Here is a 16,818-nt window from a genome sequence, read left to right as displayed (position 1 = left end):
ATTCAAAAAGTACATTGATGTAATAGGAATTAGAATGGATTCTTGGCCACCTGGGCACACTGCTGTCTCATATTCAGCCTACTCTCAACCAGTACCCCCAGGTCTCTTTATGCCTGGCCGCTCTCCAGCCACTCTGACCCCAGCCTGTAGCACTGCATGGGGTTGTTGTGGCCAATGTGTAGAACCCAGCACTTAGATGTGTTAAATCTCATGCTGTTGGACTCTGCCCATCTGTCCAGCCTGTCAAGGTTGCTCTGCAGAGCCTTCCTTGCCTCTAACAGATCAACACCTGCCCCCAACTTGGTGTCATCTGCAACCTTACTGATGATGGACTCAATCCCCTCATCCAGATCATTGATAAAGATATTAAAGAGTGAGGCCCGTACAACTGTTGGTCACCTCAGAACATATAGATCAGTCTTCTTTCCCACCAGCAGAAAAACTGCAGCTGGACAAAACTACTATTACTTTTATAACTTACCAAGAACATCAGAGCTTGGCAGGATTCACTGTGTTCACTTTCTTCCCTCAGTGATACATAACAGTTCTGTCCTTCTTTGAAATATGGCCACAGTTTAAACTGCTCAGAGGCAACTGAGTTAGATCAGACTGAGTGCTACCTCCAAGCTTAGCCCCGTTTCTCAACCCACTGTTCCCTCCTGGCATCTGTAGTTTCCTTTTCACAAAAGCACCTCTCCATATTGCAGCAGTTAGCTGCTTCTGAATTTGTATGCAATATGATGTGAAGTAGCAGATTCCCTGGCCCACAGGTTATGTAATTTTATAGCCTTAAAAGGTAAATGATTGCTATATTTTTGGTGCTGCAAAAATAAGTAAGTGGGATATTTACAGAGTAAGATCTGGTTATGATCTTTGCTTGAGTTTTTTATTCTGCCTGTTGCTCCCCTGTGCTTCCATGCCTCTAGACTGACTCAGTTTAATATCCAGCCCAGATATACTGCCTTCTTCAAGCTTCTGGCAACCACTGTTATCTGTCACACTGATGTGCTACACAGGAAAATTGTTCTGCATTTTTTGGTGGAGAAATAAAAAGTTATTGGCATAGGTAGTCTGGAAGACAGAACAGCTTTCCTACCCAGTGAGGTATTACTCTGTTTCAGAAGCATCTGAAGAGAGTCAAGCCTAGTCCACACATATGTTCAATTTCACATTGTGTGTAGAGGCCAAAATTCAGGGCCAGCTGCTCCTAAGTCTTTGGCATGTGCTTTTCTTTAACCACATTGAGCACTGCCTGTGTGTATGCGCTTGCACGGTTGTGGCCTCAGCTTCAGAGCCATATAATATGTTTCTTAGCCTCTCAGTGCCTTTTTTCTTTTTTACATAAAAGAAAATACATCATTTGGAGTTAAGTCTAGAAAAGTGGTTTGCTGTCTTTAGGCTTATTAAAAAGCAGTAGTACCAGAAAATATAATGTGACAACTACTGCCTGACTTTTGCATCTATATGGGATAGACTTTAATATTGTTTTAAAACTTAGACAATATAGGAAATGAAGCCTCAAAACTCATGTATTCTTGTTGCATGTAAACTGGTGCTTTTTTGTCACACATGAGGACAGACATTAAAAACAACTTTATAAAGTATTTATGAGGTTTTGATTTACCACAATTATTTTCCCTGGCTTTTAGAGTCTCTGAATAGTATCTTAATGCTAGATCATATTTTCTGACAACAGAACACCAGATACACTGTAATGATTTGGCATTCAGCCTTTTGGAATCGAGGCCAAAACTGGCTAAATAAATCTTTTCCAATAGCAAGGAGCAATGACTGCATTGTAAACTCTGGATAAATCTGTGATATTACAGAAAGCAACTGTTTTGCAATAAATTGACTTGAAAAAAAAAAAATCTATGGAAAAAATTTCTCCTACTGGAAAGATGCCAACATGGCATTATGCTACCAGAGTCTTCTATGCTTTTGCAACTGAACATTTTAATAACGTGACAGAAAGTTTATTTCTTGGTTATTACACTTGAGGTTCAGTGAGAATCCCAGTGGGGAGCAGTATTTAATAGAAATGTTAACTTTATTAATAACATATAAAATACAGTGGGATTCCTAGTAGTCAGTTCTATACGTGGTTAGGCAGGTGGTCTGTGACACAGTTTGGGCTCATGTTATGTGAGGTTTCTATCATGAGAGACAGCGCTTTGAGTTGCTCTGTATTCAGCTGGAGACAGGGGAGTAAAATATTCGCAGACTGCTAGTGGTATATGACTGCAGATCTTCAAGGCAGTACAGGAGATGAGGGTGCTAAACACTGTGCACATGTGTAGACAGACATCATCCTCACCCAGAAGCCCGCATACTTTAAGATACAGATGCCTCAAAGCTGGTGGAAAGGGAAGCAGACATTAAAAAGAAGCAACTTATGGAAGCCACAAAACTGATAGTGGCAGCAGTGGACAGAGGAGCGGTCCCAGGAGCTGAGCCCCTGGTGTGAGCTGTGACTTTCAGTCTGTGGGAGGGTGGGTTGGTTTGTTTTCCCTTCAAACTTTTGCGCGTGCAAAGACTCTGTGGAAACATTGACACCACCGTGCAGCCGCACAGGTCCTTCCAGCAGCTCTGTGTGTGTGTTGGACAGAAGAAACAAGAGGGCCCCATGGTGCTCCCCAGGTCAGGGCCCGGGAGGGGAGGGGCGGGTGCCCTCTGTGACCCCCTGCTGTATCTCTTCTTGAGAAACTATCTCAGTTGGCCAGAACCAGCTGAACAAATGTATGGCTGTTTGGTGTAGCATTTCCATGCAGTTCAGGTTAATAGTTCAGTTACAGTGCAATGACTAAATTCATGTTCTCCAGCTAGTATAGCTTCTACCTCAAAACAGTAATAACACCACCACCACTAACAACAGCTATACTAATATTATTATTAAGGTATTTTCCAACCTTAATAATTCTATTACTATTGTTAAACTACTACATTAGTTAAAAAAACATACAGGCAAAGATTGCCAGCCACAATTGTGAGGAAAGGACAGCCTAGGATGCAGAAGGCCATCATGAATTGTAATAAAAGCTTTCAATGGCTCGTGAACCCCTGTCAGGGCAGATTTTAACTCCTCAGGCTTTCTAATGACCGTTTGCTGTAGCTACAAGCAAAATCACACTGAAAGAACACCTTGCCCAGGCTCCCTCCATTGCAACTGCCATGGGGCTGTGGCAGCACCAGGTGTGCAGCTCTGGGTCAGCAGTTGGTCAGCGGAGGGCAGTGCCCGTCCCCAGCCCACTGAAAGGTGCGGGTCACCATCTCTGAGAGCAGCCAGCAGCAGGGAATGTGGCAGCGGGTGGCTCCGGAGGGCTGCAGTGTGCACAGGCATGCAGGGAGAGGAGCCTTGGAGCACATCCAGAGTGAAAATCTTAGAGTCTTAACAGCTGAAAGATGTCAAACGCTTGCCCTTAGGCTGCAATGCATCTGGCACACCACCCGGGAGTGTGTCAGGGCAAGACTGGCACTGTGGTGTTCCAGGGAGCATGAGAAAACTCTACAACTACAGCTGTAATCTTCCCATGTTACCACCTTCAGTTTCAACCCTCACAACCCATCTGAAATGTAGCGATGTCCCAGCATGATGCACTTAGCACATCTGATTCTGTAATTATTATCCTCCCCTTCACACATGTAGAATCACAGTTTCACCTGCTCATGTGGCACCCACATGTGCTGTCCTGAACATCAGTGCTTGAGCGGCTTGGGATCACTGCCAGTCTGGTATCTTCTTCTCCTGCTTTTGTTCGTGCTCTTCATTCAAACTGTTGCTTCTGCGTGCTCCTCTAGATACCTCAATTTAAATACAGTAACTAAATAATACTTGCTTAATACTCAGCAGAATCATTGTTAACTGCTTAAAGCGTAAAAAGTGCCTTCTAAATAAAAAAACAGTTAGAAAGAATCCTTTGCAATAGCCAAATATTCGTCAGGGAGAGTGAATACAGTTTTGGAATTCTGTTGATTTTTTTTTTTTTAAAGACTTAGCCATAGTTTAAAGTTAGATGGATTTTAATTAAAATGCTATCATGCTGGCTGTTCAGTGAGTGCACGTGAAGCATAGTTGTTCTCAGAGAAAATACATTTTTATTCTGACAAATACCCACTTCAAATATCCTTGCTGTCACTATGTAAAGAATGCATCCCACCTCCTCGTATTCAATGCATTCAATTACATTTCCAGCATAAAAAGTTGATATGAAAGAGACTTCATCAACGAGGTGGAGGCAGGAAGATGGAGGATGAAAAAAGCTACCAATAAATTTATGTTCAGCAAGTCAAATGCAGGTAGCAAGGAAAGGAAATTTGCTAGTGGGAAACATAGAGACTTCCAGGAATCAGGTACTTGCTCTGTATATTAATTAGATTAATTTACTCCTGGTCCAACCCAAAGTACACTGAACAGTCTAGAGAGGAGAATCAGTGGTATGTTTTTTGATTCCTATTAGGGTCCATTTGAATTGTCTGGGGACATGATGAAGTATTTTTGTCGCAGAGGCTGGTTTCCTCCAGCGCTGTTTGTCCTCTGGCAGGCTGGCAGCATGGTGAAGCATGGAAAACAGCATTGCTTACATTCTAACAAATGTAGGATTTGTTCTCTGTGTTTGATGCTGTGGCTCTGGGTTCATGCAATGATTCAAACATTCAAGGTAAGGGTGCCAGAGGGTTGTTAAGCTTTTTGCAAAGCAGCTGTTAACAGAGTTTGCAATGTGTGCTTAAGATGCCACCTGACCAGAGGCTGAATGATTTAATAAACTGAGAGCTGGCTTGGGATTTTGCATCCCTTCCTGTCTCTGCTGTTGCTCTCCTGCTGAATGACCTTTTCAGCCCAATGCCTCAGTTTCTTCAGATGTAAAATGGATGCAGTAAGCATTGCAGAAACAATCAGAAAAGTGGTTTTCTTTCTAGAGAGAAAATGTGAGGCATAATAACTGGGAATTATTTCTCCTTATTTGGGATGTTTTGGAAAAGAGCACAGGTTTTGTGTGGTCCCATTGTCTCCTCCCTTGTCCTTGCAATAGAGTGAGCATGATGATGTTAGCATGGTTTTTATGGTTTCTGCTTGGTTGTTTAAGTCAGTTCAGAATAAATGAGGATCCATGTGCTTTTATACCTTAACATTGTTTCAAAGAAGTTGAACATACATGTGATGTGAAGTCCCTGTCAGGGCACAGGAAGCTGACAGTCAGAGGGCAATCAGTCACACAGCACCAAAATTAGAGGTAGGGAGTAGGTGAGAAAACTTAAGAGTCATTTTTAGATATGCAGAAGGGAGTGTTTTAAAAGTATTCCAAACCTTATGTGTGCAACCTTTCACAGTTACCTATTATAGAAAAACAGGTCTTTAAACTTAATATATTGCTATTTTCATATCAAGAGTGTATGCAACATTTTCAGTTGGTAGCATGTCAAGAACATTAGAAACATCTAGCCACTGTCTAATTGTGCTGACTAGTCATTTCTGATCTGATAATAAGTAGTGAATTGGTTAACAGTGTTGGTACTTACATTAGCATGTTTATGCTTCAAGGCTGACACTCCAGTAAGATGAATGGGGGAAGTTAACTTTGCTTGATGCTATTGTTTTAGCTAGTAAGGATGAAGACTCAACAAGATGAAAGTATGTTGGTTTACATTGTCAAGGCTATCTTCACAACCAGAAGTTAGAAACTTCCTTTATTATGAGAAAACAAACACATAAATTCTGGGAAATAGAATAAAACCCTCCATTAATCTGCATGAAAGCCTTAAATCTTTCAGATCCATATATTCGCTACCTATGGTAATTTTTTTCATCTGCATTTGGAATAAGAGTTTGTTGTGATCAGAAAGCATCATTGCTTGCATCCATTGATAGGCTAAGAAATGATAGTAATAAAAATACATACAGCAGGCCTCTGTTTTCTTTGAAATGTATTTTGGAAATGGCAAAGAAAGAGAAAGAAATGCTAGCCGAATGTTGCCCTGTTCTATTGGCTCCCTTTGTTTCATTGAACAATATAAGGTAACTTATTAGACCTAACTTTACAGCAGGTTCCTAACTGTGAAACAAGAATGAATGAGTTCTGTATGCTTTCTAAAAATGTTGAGAAATGCAGATGAGAAATTAGTATGTAAACCCCAAGCACCAAATTGGGTGACTGTTATTCACAGTGAAATAATGGGGACTATTTGCAAAGTAACTTACTGTTCACTGTAAGGATGACAGAATCCAGGCTGGTTTTGTCTTGGCCCAAAGAATTCCTTTGAACTGCAGCTCTTACTAGGTTTTACAGTTCCATTTTCATAAGGTTAAGGGGACCTGAAAAAGAACAAAACTGCAGGTTAGTGAACGATGCTGTGTTTGAAGTATCCACACTCTAACTTAGTCACTGAATGTATCTCCAAATACCAGTATCTCATCCTTAATATTACTGCTGGGATTTTCAGAAAAATAGCATGTAATGTCAACTCTGTACTTAAACTGTAACCAACACACCCTGGGGAGCTATCAAGTTATCAGTCTTTAGTACTGAAAACATAACACCGGTTTAAGTATAGCTACTCAAAACAAGTCAAGTTACAGCTGGGTTATGTTTTAGGGAACTGAAATTAATCACGTATTTTCAGTAAAACAGGCAAATTCATATGTGTACATATTTGTAACCAAGTTCCTGATTCTATAAGCTCATTTTTATTCAACCCTTTGACAATTAAATAGGTGTACATACACATATGCACACAAAACCACCTGTGAATGCTGAAGTTGTCAGTTCTTCATTGCAGAACCTCAAGCTGGAATGGAAACACTAGCTCTCCACTCAAAATCAGGATCAGGTACTATGGTCTAAAAAGTTTGGGTTTGGAATTTGAACTCTGGTACCTTTAAAGGTAGATTTTATGTATTCTGATGTGACTTGAAACATGTGGTAATTGGTAGGAAATAAGACAAATTCTTTCCCGCCAAAAATGAAATGCTTGTGTGTCAGATGTCTCCATAAATCTTCTCTCTTTCTGAAGGAAAACAAACAAACAAACAAGAATCAGAGGTCATCATGTAAAAGCTCAGTCTGGGCAAATCACTTCTAAAGCGGTAGTAGAGATCATGTCTTTGATGGCCTGGATAAAACAGTTAGCCTTGGTACTATGTACCCTTTAAGTGTGTAAAGGCAAATTTGCCTGTCAGATCAGCTATGAAATCGAGAGCGGGAAGATCTGTGGCAGCCAGTATTTCACATTTACATTCACCATTTTTCTGCATTTCCATAAAGATCATGACTCTCTTATTTTCTCTCCATTTCCACTGGAGAGAATCTCCAAGAGACAGAATAGATTTGGACCCAGGTGATTAAGACCTGGGTGGGTTTTTTTTGTTTGTTTGTTTGTTTGTTGTTTTTTTCTCCCCAGGGCACATACATTATTTCTGGGCCATTAATTCTTGGAGAATCTTTTCCCAGTTCACTGTTGATTTTGGAAGGAATAAATTGTGCTCTTCAGCCTATTTAGCAAGGTTGTCAAATATCTATCTGTATGGACTTTAAACACATGCTTTAGTTAAATGGAAGATTCAGATGATGAACTCTAAGCGTGCTTTCTGTGACACTGACTGAGATGTCAAAGGTTCCACAGATGCCTAAATGAACTACAGTGCTACTAATACAACCTTTAAAAAGCCTGTAGAATATATTAATCCAGTTTTTCATAATGTTTTGAGATCTTCATACAGGAGGAAAGAAGATTAAAAAACCCAAACCCTTAGTACCGTCGGCTTTATAAAGACAGTGTGCAGTATTTTACTTTGAAATTAAGAAGTTCAGAACTTCTGAATTGGAACAGAGACAAAATATCCTTTCCAAATTGCACTTTCCAAAACACAGATAACAAAAGAACACTAGTGCAGCAGTTTTCAACTGTTTCTGCGCTTAGTCTTATGATGGATACCGATACATTTGGATACAGATACATTTGGATTTGGTTTGAATTTTAATCAGAGATACTTAAAACCTTTTCTCATCACTTTCCTGGTCACCAAATAATTTTGTGAATAAGTACATGATATCTGTTGATACTAGAACATTGTTAGTTTAGTTTTCCTGTTGGGTAATTGAGGCACAGAGAAACTAAGGGACTTTTTCCAGATCACAGAGGAAAGATCTAAAATTTAAATTCTGATCATTAAGTCAGAGCAGGTGAAATGGTCCTGCATTTAGGTTCATCTCCTAGGTTACTATATGTCTTTCCTTCAGGGCAAATCAGTGCAAGAAATTAATTTAACTGATAAACTTTTGCTTGAAAACAAAACAAAATGCTATTAATTTAAGTTGATTTGATGAGTAAAAAAACCCCAACAATCCAGAATATTTCTACAGTTAGCTTTAGTTTGGTGGTTTTTGGGGAAGGGCAGAGTGAGCTTGTTCCTTTTATCCCCTCAGAAATACCTCTGTAGTTTGCCAATATCTGCCTTGGCAATACTTTACTAGCAATGCATTTATTTTGCCTTTTGGAAAACTGGTTTCCTAAGGCTGAGAAAAACTGTGAGCAAAATTATGTGGCAGGAAACATTTAATAATGAATATATGACAATATAATTCATATTTGATAAATTCAGTGTGGAAAGACAGGCTACTTTGCAATACTTAAAAGACATCTTCAGGATAAAAATATACTTTTGATTGAGAAGAAAAGGCAGCAATAAAAATTCACAAAACTAAACCCATGGGTAATAGCAGTGAGTTTGAAACTGACTCTAGGGAAATAAGGATGATTGATACAGGAAGCTGAAAGTATCTTTGAAAAACTCTGTGAAGGGTGTAGGAAAATGAGAGACAATACTTTAAGCATATAAAGTGAGATCTTAACAATGGTTTAAATCCAGTACTCACCAAGGAGAGTAAAAACATGGAAAAGACACCAAGATCTCTTTCTGTGCTGAAGCTAATGAAAAGTATTTTCTGGCCCATCAGTAGCTAGATACAATGCTGAAGAAACACTATGACTTCCGCCCCCCCTAATTCACAGTATCAGATAATAGCTTTGATGCAAGCTAAGGTAGTTTATTTCAGTGTACTAATCATTTTAAAAATACTGAATGCTGGAAAAATTGTGGAAGACTTAATTAATGCTGAAATTCTCAATTAAAAATATATTAAAAATCATACTGAAGACTGACTAAAGCTGAGGTAGGAAAGAAATAAGTGTAGAAGGGGAAAACATAATGTGCTCTTGTAAGGATCTGTTCTTTCTCCAGTGCCATTCAACATCTTTAGCAGTTTGGAAGATGTGAGACTATCAACAGCAGAACTTAGAGGTGACAAAGTCATTTGGTGAACAGTTAATGATGCTGAAAGGGGAATGAGCTAATCTGGAGCACTCACTACAACAGATGCATTAAACCAAGATATTTTTGTATGGCTAATGGAGAGGCCAAAGGACAAAGAATTTACATAACACTTATTGCTGTGGAACTGAATCCAGCATATAGTCTAGAAGACACAATTAATAATTTGAGAGTAGGCTACCACAATGATGCTATGACTGAAAGGCCAAATGCAATCATTTCATGTCCAAGCAAAGGGATATGGATGATAACTTCCTCTGTGTATGTCATTAGTGAGAGCATTCCTGGAATACTCGGTCCAGTTCTAGCATTTACGTTTTGAGAAGGACATTCCCATACTGGAATGGGCTCAGAAGAAAACTTCAAGAAAGATTTGAGGTCTGGCACATGTGCCTTATACTGAGACATTAAAGAAGCTCAGCTTACTCCAGGTATAAGAGACTTTATGACAGTCTGCAAGATCTTTCATGAAAAAGATGTTCTTCACCAGTTTTGTTAACTAATAAAGTCTATAAAATTAATTGTTAATTTTTAATTATTGTTGTTACTTGATCCTTATCCAATTAATAACAAAAGATGGAACTACTGGAAATGTAATTTTGACAATTCTGAGCTGGAAAGAGACTACAAATATCAAGTTATAGTAATTAACGTTTGGAACAAATTCGGACATACCAATGTGCTGAATTTTCCATCTGTTTCAGTTCTTAAATTGAGCTGTAACATATCTCTCAGAAAGACATTCAGTCTACAACAGATATTATAGCTGATGCAAGAATTGCTGGGTCCTGTTCTCTAATTTATATAGCAGGTCACGTTAGAAGACCAAAATGTATATCCAGACCATAAAATCAGTCAAAAAAAGTAACTAAGGGTAACACTGTGGTAAAACAAGACAGCATATAGGTACTCCAAATACCACTATCACAATGAAGTACAGTGGAAAGGGAAGATTATGTCACATGACAGAATGAAGAATAATGAATAACTCTTTTTAATGTAGGGTTGACAATTAACTATGTTTTGGATACACAGTCTGTTATTTTGTCCAATTAATTTTTGCTAGGTACAGTGTTGTCTGATTTACTTTGAAAATTCTACTGATGAGTCTGAATTAAATTTAAAGCATGCAAATCAAACACAGTGAATTTGAAATATGATTGTCCTGTGTACCAAGGAGCCACAGAGGATTTTTCTTTAGCTGGTCTTGTAAGAACTGGAGTGCAGATGGGGCTGCCTGAAAAAAGCATACAAATGTATCATATGTCTGCTTATGATCTGTCCTTCTTAAATCAGGTTCTCCTCTAGTACTTCATTCTACTCCACCATTAAATGGGTGCCTTCATGGCTATAATATTTTGTAAGGAAATACTAAAGGAATTAAGACTTTGGGATTCTTTCTTTGTCTTTGTTTTTATTTTCCCTAAGAGGAAGCATTAAGGTCTGTGGTGAGAAAGTGCTTTATAGTGGCAATGGCATGTATACTGATTTATGAAATATTTGGTGTCATCTAGTAATCTTTGGGAAGGCCCATAGATTCAAACTTATATTTGAGTGTATATTTGGTGTTCTAAACATATGGGCCAAAATGCAACTCTGTTGGCTGAAGTCCATATGTAATGTATTCTAATGCAATGTCTTCATGTCGACCATAACAGGTCTCTTTAGTGACCAGAAACGTGTACATTTTTATGCCTTGCTTAATTTCGAGAATATGCCCCTGTTTACATTCCAACTTCTCTTATTAAAGCACATATGTCCTTCTTGGGCTGGTTACCAAAATGACTTCTTGACAGTCTTAGTTGCAGATACTTTATAACTTCATCAAAAAGATAGTGTAAAATTGAAAGGTTTTCCAAATAGGCAACCGCTTCAGAATTCTTTAACTGATAGCTTTTATCATTTACATTGCTTGGGCTTTTCTCTGCTTTCTTTTATGCTTCCACCAGTGTTTGGTATTAGTTAAACTTTCTTCTCTATTTAGAATACTTCTTGAGTTTGGAAACTTTCGGGGGGTGGGGCAGGGGGAAGGCTTTCCCTGAATGTTGGTAAGTATTTTATTAACAGTGAAAATGTAGTACTTTCAGTTCTCAATACTGGGACTATGTGACTTTGTTTGCTTGCTTATTCTGATTTTACATCCCAGCAAATTATCCTGCACAGGTTTTGCTCATTTCTGAACAGATTTGACCTGGTATAGAAAGTCTTTAGGGATACAATCTATATCATTAGAAAATACTCCAAGGGTGGGAACATCTGGAAATAAACCGTATGACCCACTTTAGCATACTTTGCACTGTGAGAGCTTGTATATTATTTCAGTAGCCCCTGGAGCTGCTGTTCTGGACAATTTTGCTCAGCCTGGACCTTAAAATGATTCATCTCTTTTATCCCTTGCTCCCCCAAAATGAATTTGTAACACTGAAGATGTGAGGGAGGATTGTGAAAATATTAATATTACTACTTTACCCAGGATAGCCTGCATTCTTCCATTCCAAGGCTTCTGCCTCACAGCACAGCCATGAAGAAATTGCTTCCTTGTCTCACCAGGAGAGTCATGATGGCAAGTACGTCGCTTGTTACTGCTGTGCGGCATGTTAAGGCATCTGTGTTGAATCATTCATTTGTGCAGGAGTTTGTGCACGGCTTAGTGAATGAAGCAGTGAGCTAATGAATGAACATTCCAACTTAAAACAGACATATACATCTTTCAAGTTGTAGTCCTTCATCTCGATGGCATACCTCAGCCCATTGGCTCAGTCCAAAGTAAATCCATAACATGTCATAGCTGGACAGACCTCTGATGAGAATCTTTTCAACAAGTTAGCATACTGTTAAGTCATTATTTTCAAGGTCTCTAACACAGAAGTCCCTTGTTGAACAACTTTGCTTTATTTGGCCCACTGTGTGAAGGCACGTTTGAGCGAAAATTTTAATTCCCAATTCATGAATATTATTCCAACACAAATGTAAATCTTTGTAAGCACTACTACTGTGCATTCTAATAGCATAGGGAAGATAATATTGTGCCCGTTCTTCATCACTTAATTAAAATAATTGCTGGAACGACTTTATGTAGTAATATAGGGGTGGTTTTTTTCTAATAAATTTGTGTGGTTAGAATAAGTCATAGGGAAGGATTTTTACTGACTTGTCAATGGTGGTGAGTCTTAAAGCAATAACTTTAGTAACAAAACACTGTATTCATTCCCAGTTGGACAGAGTCTTGAAGAGGACAGAGTGGAGCAGTGGTGCACGCTGCTGGCAGGGCTTGTCTAAGGATCTTCTGGCTCCATGCTGGAGAGGAAACCAAGGAGCAAGTGTTGGTTGGCTCCCTGAGTCTCCTGATTGAATTTAACCTGTCATATTTTTAAAACACCCAAGCAACTGTGGCTGTCTTTTGGAGGAAGTAATTGCTTTTAGCATTCTTTTCCTATTACTTTCTGACCATCTCAGTACTTTCTTATGGTGCTGCCCTTCATAAAAGGAATGTGAACTGTACATAGACCTAAACAAAATTAACAGTGACTCAGAAAATGAAAATTATCTGGAAAAACCACATTCCTCAGGAATACAATATCATGGATACTTGATTATTTCTTCTCGTGGAAGGGGCCAAGGTGTTTTATGATACCATGCAGTTGTAGCTGAGATTGGCCTGTAGCCCAATCAACTAGTCATTCCTTTCTGCTGTGTTCTGTATTGGACTTACACTGAAATGCCCACAAGAGATTTGGGTAACTCTCTGCAAATGCTTTTGCAGGTAGTGAGTGTTAATATAATTTAAAAAATCTGTTGTTTTCCCACCCCTCTCCTACTCTTCACGTCTCTCTGTGAAAAAGGTAAATCATTCAGAGCCTGCTTTCAGCAAATACCAGTTTGTTGAATTTACAGGAAGGGCTGCAGTTCCTCTATGCACATGATGCTTACTAACACATCACAGACATCTTAAATAAAAACCATAAAAACACACATCAAAACAAACAAATTCCTTTCCTCCCAAAATATCCACACAGGAAAATGCTATGTAGCCAAGTATGCTAAATACAACTTTACCAGCGTCTTGTGTACAAAATTATGCTCTCTGAATTGTGGATATCCTTTTTGAAAAATGAGGGCATAAGACTCCTTTTTTCTTCTACCAGTACAACTTGAAAAAAACAGACGTATTTGTTCATCAGCTGCCTAAGGAAATGTCACTTACCAATGTTTAGGATGATAAATTGCATCCTTTAGATGTACCATTCTCTCTCCTTCCTCTCCAAGGAGATTCATTCTCAATTTTTTACCCTTAAAACCTAAAAGAATCATAACAAAAGCTTCTCACTTAATTCATCACTTCTACTTCCTCCATATATGCATAAAATGTGGTGCTGATGGCACTCTGTTTCTTGCCCACATGTGAGATTCGGAGCAGCTACGTTGGTCGAACAAGCAGAACTGCTTTTCTAAAAGTTACAAAAACCCCACAAACCTGTCTCAGCTGCTCTTAGAACTACCTATGTGAAAAGGAGTTTGTCCCTCTCTTCCATATATAAAATTACTTTTGAATTTTTATAACAAGTTTTGGATTATCAACATGCAGAGATAAATGAGACCAAGAAAAATGAGAAGGCTAAATAAGCAACTTCCTATAATCTCTGATGGAAATGACTGGAATATTTAAAATTATTCACAAACCTACATAATGAGTGTAGGGAATAATGTTACAGCCAAGATCAAGTGGACAGTCCAAGCCTAGCTTCACCAGCTCCAAGCCCATGACTAAAGTGCCTCACATAGTGCGCTGTACCACTGCCAGGGCTCATTATGCTAGGCAGCAGCACCAGCCCCAGAGTACCACTTGCTGTGTGCAGTGGTTTTGGAATATTTTGAAGGTGAACCTTTCAAGATCTTCAGACTTACAGCACTGTTATCTCCACTGCAATGCCAGCTATGCACTGTGTGGACTAGTCTCAGTACACATACACTCTTTTTTTTTCTGGTTTATGAGTATTTGTCATAACAGAAATATGTCTCCTAGCCAGGTGACTTGGGTCTGAGTAGCTCTGGGGGTGCAGCACTATGGAAATGAGCTTATAGTGCTTCTAGATTTGAAGCAGCCATACAAGTAATACATCAGTGTTCACCTGTGATATGCCTGAGCTAATTACTCCTCAGGATCCAAACATGCCAGCCCTCGTATGTCTGTGTCTGTGACAGATACATCACCTGCAGATAGTGATGGATAGTGATGTACTGTTATGGACAGTTTGGACAGATGTAACAAATCTACTCAGTCAGGAGTTTTCCATTCATCATTTTGTACAAATAAGAGGAATAACAAACCCATCTTAATTCATCATTGCTCTTTTTATTTTTCTTTAAACCTTGATGCTACATCTTCAGCGAAGTTTCCAGCAGAGTTCATGCTCTACACAGAATGCAGCAGTGTCAACCTGACAGTAGGATAGTTACTGAGATTAGGCACTGCCCTGAGAGAAATAACACTGGATTCTGTCGGAGATTCTGCAGGTGTAACACACTGCTGGAAATGGAGGCGAATAGATAGAAATTAAAGAAGAGGAGGAGAAAAGCAAATGAATAAGCACATATTTGGTATTTCCACTGACTACTCAGTCTCAAACAGTTTCTGGCTCATGAATCTTTTCATCCACAGTTTTCTTATGTTTAATAATCACTTGTTATTGCCATAAGTTTAGTTGGCAACCTTGGCAAGCATCTAGCACTTACAATTTCTGTTGTTCCATTTGGATGAAGAGCTACTGCTCTTTGATAATTTTGGAGCTGGTATATACTACCTTCATTTGATTCCCACAGCTTCCTAATCTGGAGGAGAAAAAGTCATTCTCTTTTTTTACCCTTTTCACACTGCTCATGATTTCATAGGCTTCTCTGTTCTGTTCTAATTTAAAAATTAACTCTTTCTGTCTTCTCCTTTAACCAATTAAGAGCTGGAAACCTTCTCTCATCACAAGGCCTTTTTAGGGTTTTTTAGAGGTTTTAGTGAAAGATCCTTTTTAAAAAAAAGCAACAAGTAAGCTTTATCTTTTTCCTCATATTTGTTTAAGGAATTACCTATGTAAATTCAGTTTATTTATCCACAAATTTTACTATTTATTGTAGCTTTTACTGTTTTTCTACAGAATGAGTTTACCATCTTGCACTTCCACAGATGTCTTATGTGTAGGCATGTGGTATCACATTAGCTGCCTTTTTGTCCTTCAATACAAAGACATTTTAAGAGGAGGCACTGAGGAGAGCCAATACAGGTTTAACTGTTAACATGATGAGAAGGAAATCAAACACTCTTCTCACTTGGCTTGAATGGCAGCCCTGATTCTGTGCTAAAACTGTCGGTCCTCCTTCATATTTGTTCATCGTACCCTTTTTTCCCCCCCGCTTTTTCGCCCTCTTTTTCTACATACTCAGAAGAACAAACTATTTTGCATTAGCAGAATGCTACATGCACTGCATCACATCAGGCAGGAGAAAACACAGAAAAAAAATTATTTTGGTGTGACCAGAACCAGTTGTGGGGTTTAGTTTTGGTTTTGGTTTGGTTTGGTTTGGTTTTCCTAGATGTTCTTGAAAAAATAAAATCTCCATTTGCATAATGTAACTACTTTCCAGGAAATAGATGAAACATTTGATTCTACTCTGAATATGTTCAAAGTTTTGACTTTTTTGTTGTTTGTTGGGGTTTTTTTTTCCCCTTTAAACTCAATACAATGTCTCAGTTCATACATCTGTGAGATCAAAAATACATAGTTCCAAAGCACTGGGTAGGAAATCTATTAAGAAAGCCCAGGTGTCTGAGGAACCGTTTGACAAGTGGAAAGACGAAAGGAACACAGGGAAAAGGAACAATGTCAGAGAAGTGTGAAGACAAAGGGTCTGGAGGCAAGGTTCGTGCTCAGTGTCATAGGGGGAATAGAAACTCCAGTGGTGTCAGCTTTCTCTCTGTAATGCATCTCTGTCTCAATTCATGCTAAATAGATTGGCATGTACTGCTGACAGCCTATTATTTTACAGCCCGTGTGCTTTTTTATATATTTAGGTAATAGTACAGTTCAGTCCCTTAGCTAGATTATCAATAGGATGTAATGAAAATCCACAACTTTATAGATCTGTTTTATGGTAGCATAACAGTGAGACAAGTGTTGTCTTTTCTGGGGACTTTGGTGACAGCAGTATTCCTCAAACAGAGTGGAAACAACTGGCCTTTTAACTGGCCTCTCTTATGCTACCAAAGGCTGTTTGGAGGTTTAGTCAGTGGAGCCTAGGGAGTGGCTTGATTTTATATAAAGTGGATATCTGCAATAAGTCAGAGGAGCTGTGCTTCAGGACACCTATTCTTCCAACTGTAAGCCTGCATTTTGTCATTTCAGCTACAAATGGCTTAAGTCGTGTAGGTGAATCTCAGTTCAGGTTGCCTAATCTTTTCACTGCTAATACTGCTGCATTATTTAGCCAGCATGGAAGTACCTAGT

General features: G+C 38.8%; 1 long non-coding RNA gene across 1 annotated transcript in view; it reads right to left on the bottom strand.

Annotated features, from left to right (window-relative positions):
- Positions 1 to 3,685: 3,685 nt before the first annotated feature.
- LOC128897215 (uncharacterized) overlaps positions 3,686 to 16,818 on the bottom strand; it is a 30,679-nt gene continuing 17,546 nt past the window's right edge. The window contains exons 2-3 of the long non-coding RNA XR_008462237.1: positions 6,197 to 6,310; positions 3,686 to 3,802 (exon numbers count right to left, since the gene is read on the bottom strand). This is a non-coding gene — a long non-coding RNA (uncharacterized LOC128897215). The remainder of the gene's footprint in view (positions 3,803 to 6,196; positions 6,311 to 16,818) is intronic.

The sequence above is a fragment of the Dryobates pubescens genome, chromosome 4 (assembly GCF_014839835.1).
Source record: "Dryobates pubescens isolate bDryPub1 chromosome 4, bDryPub1.pri, whole genome shotgun sequence".
NCBI classification, from domain to species: domain Eukaryota; kingdom Metazoa; phylum Chordata; class Aves; order Piciformes; family Picidae; genus Dryobates; species Dryobates pubescens.
The sequence above is the reverse complement of the archived record's forward strand: the minus strand, read 5'-3'. Positions and strand labels throughout refer to the sequence as shown.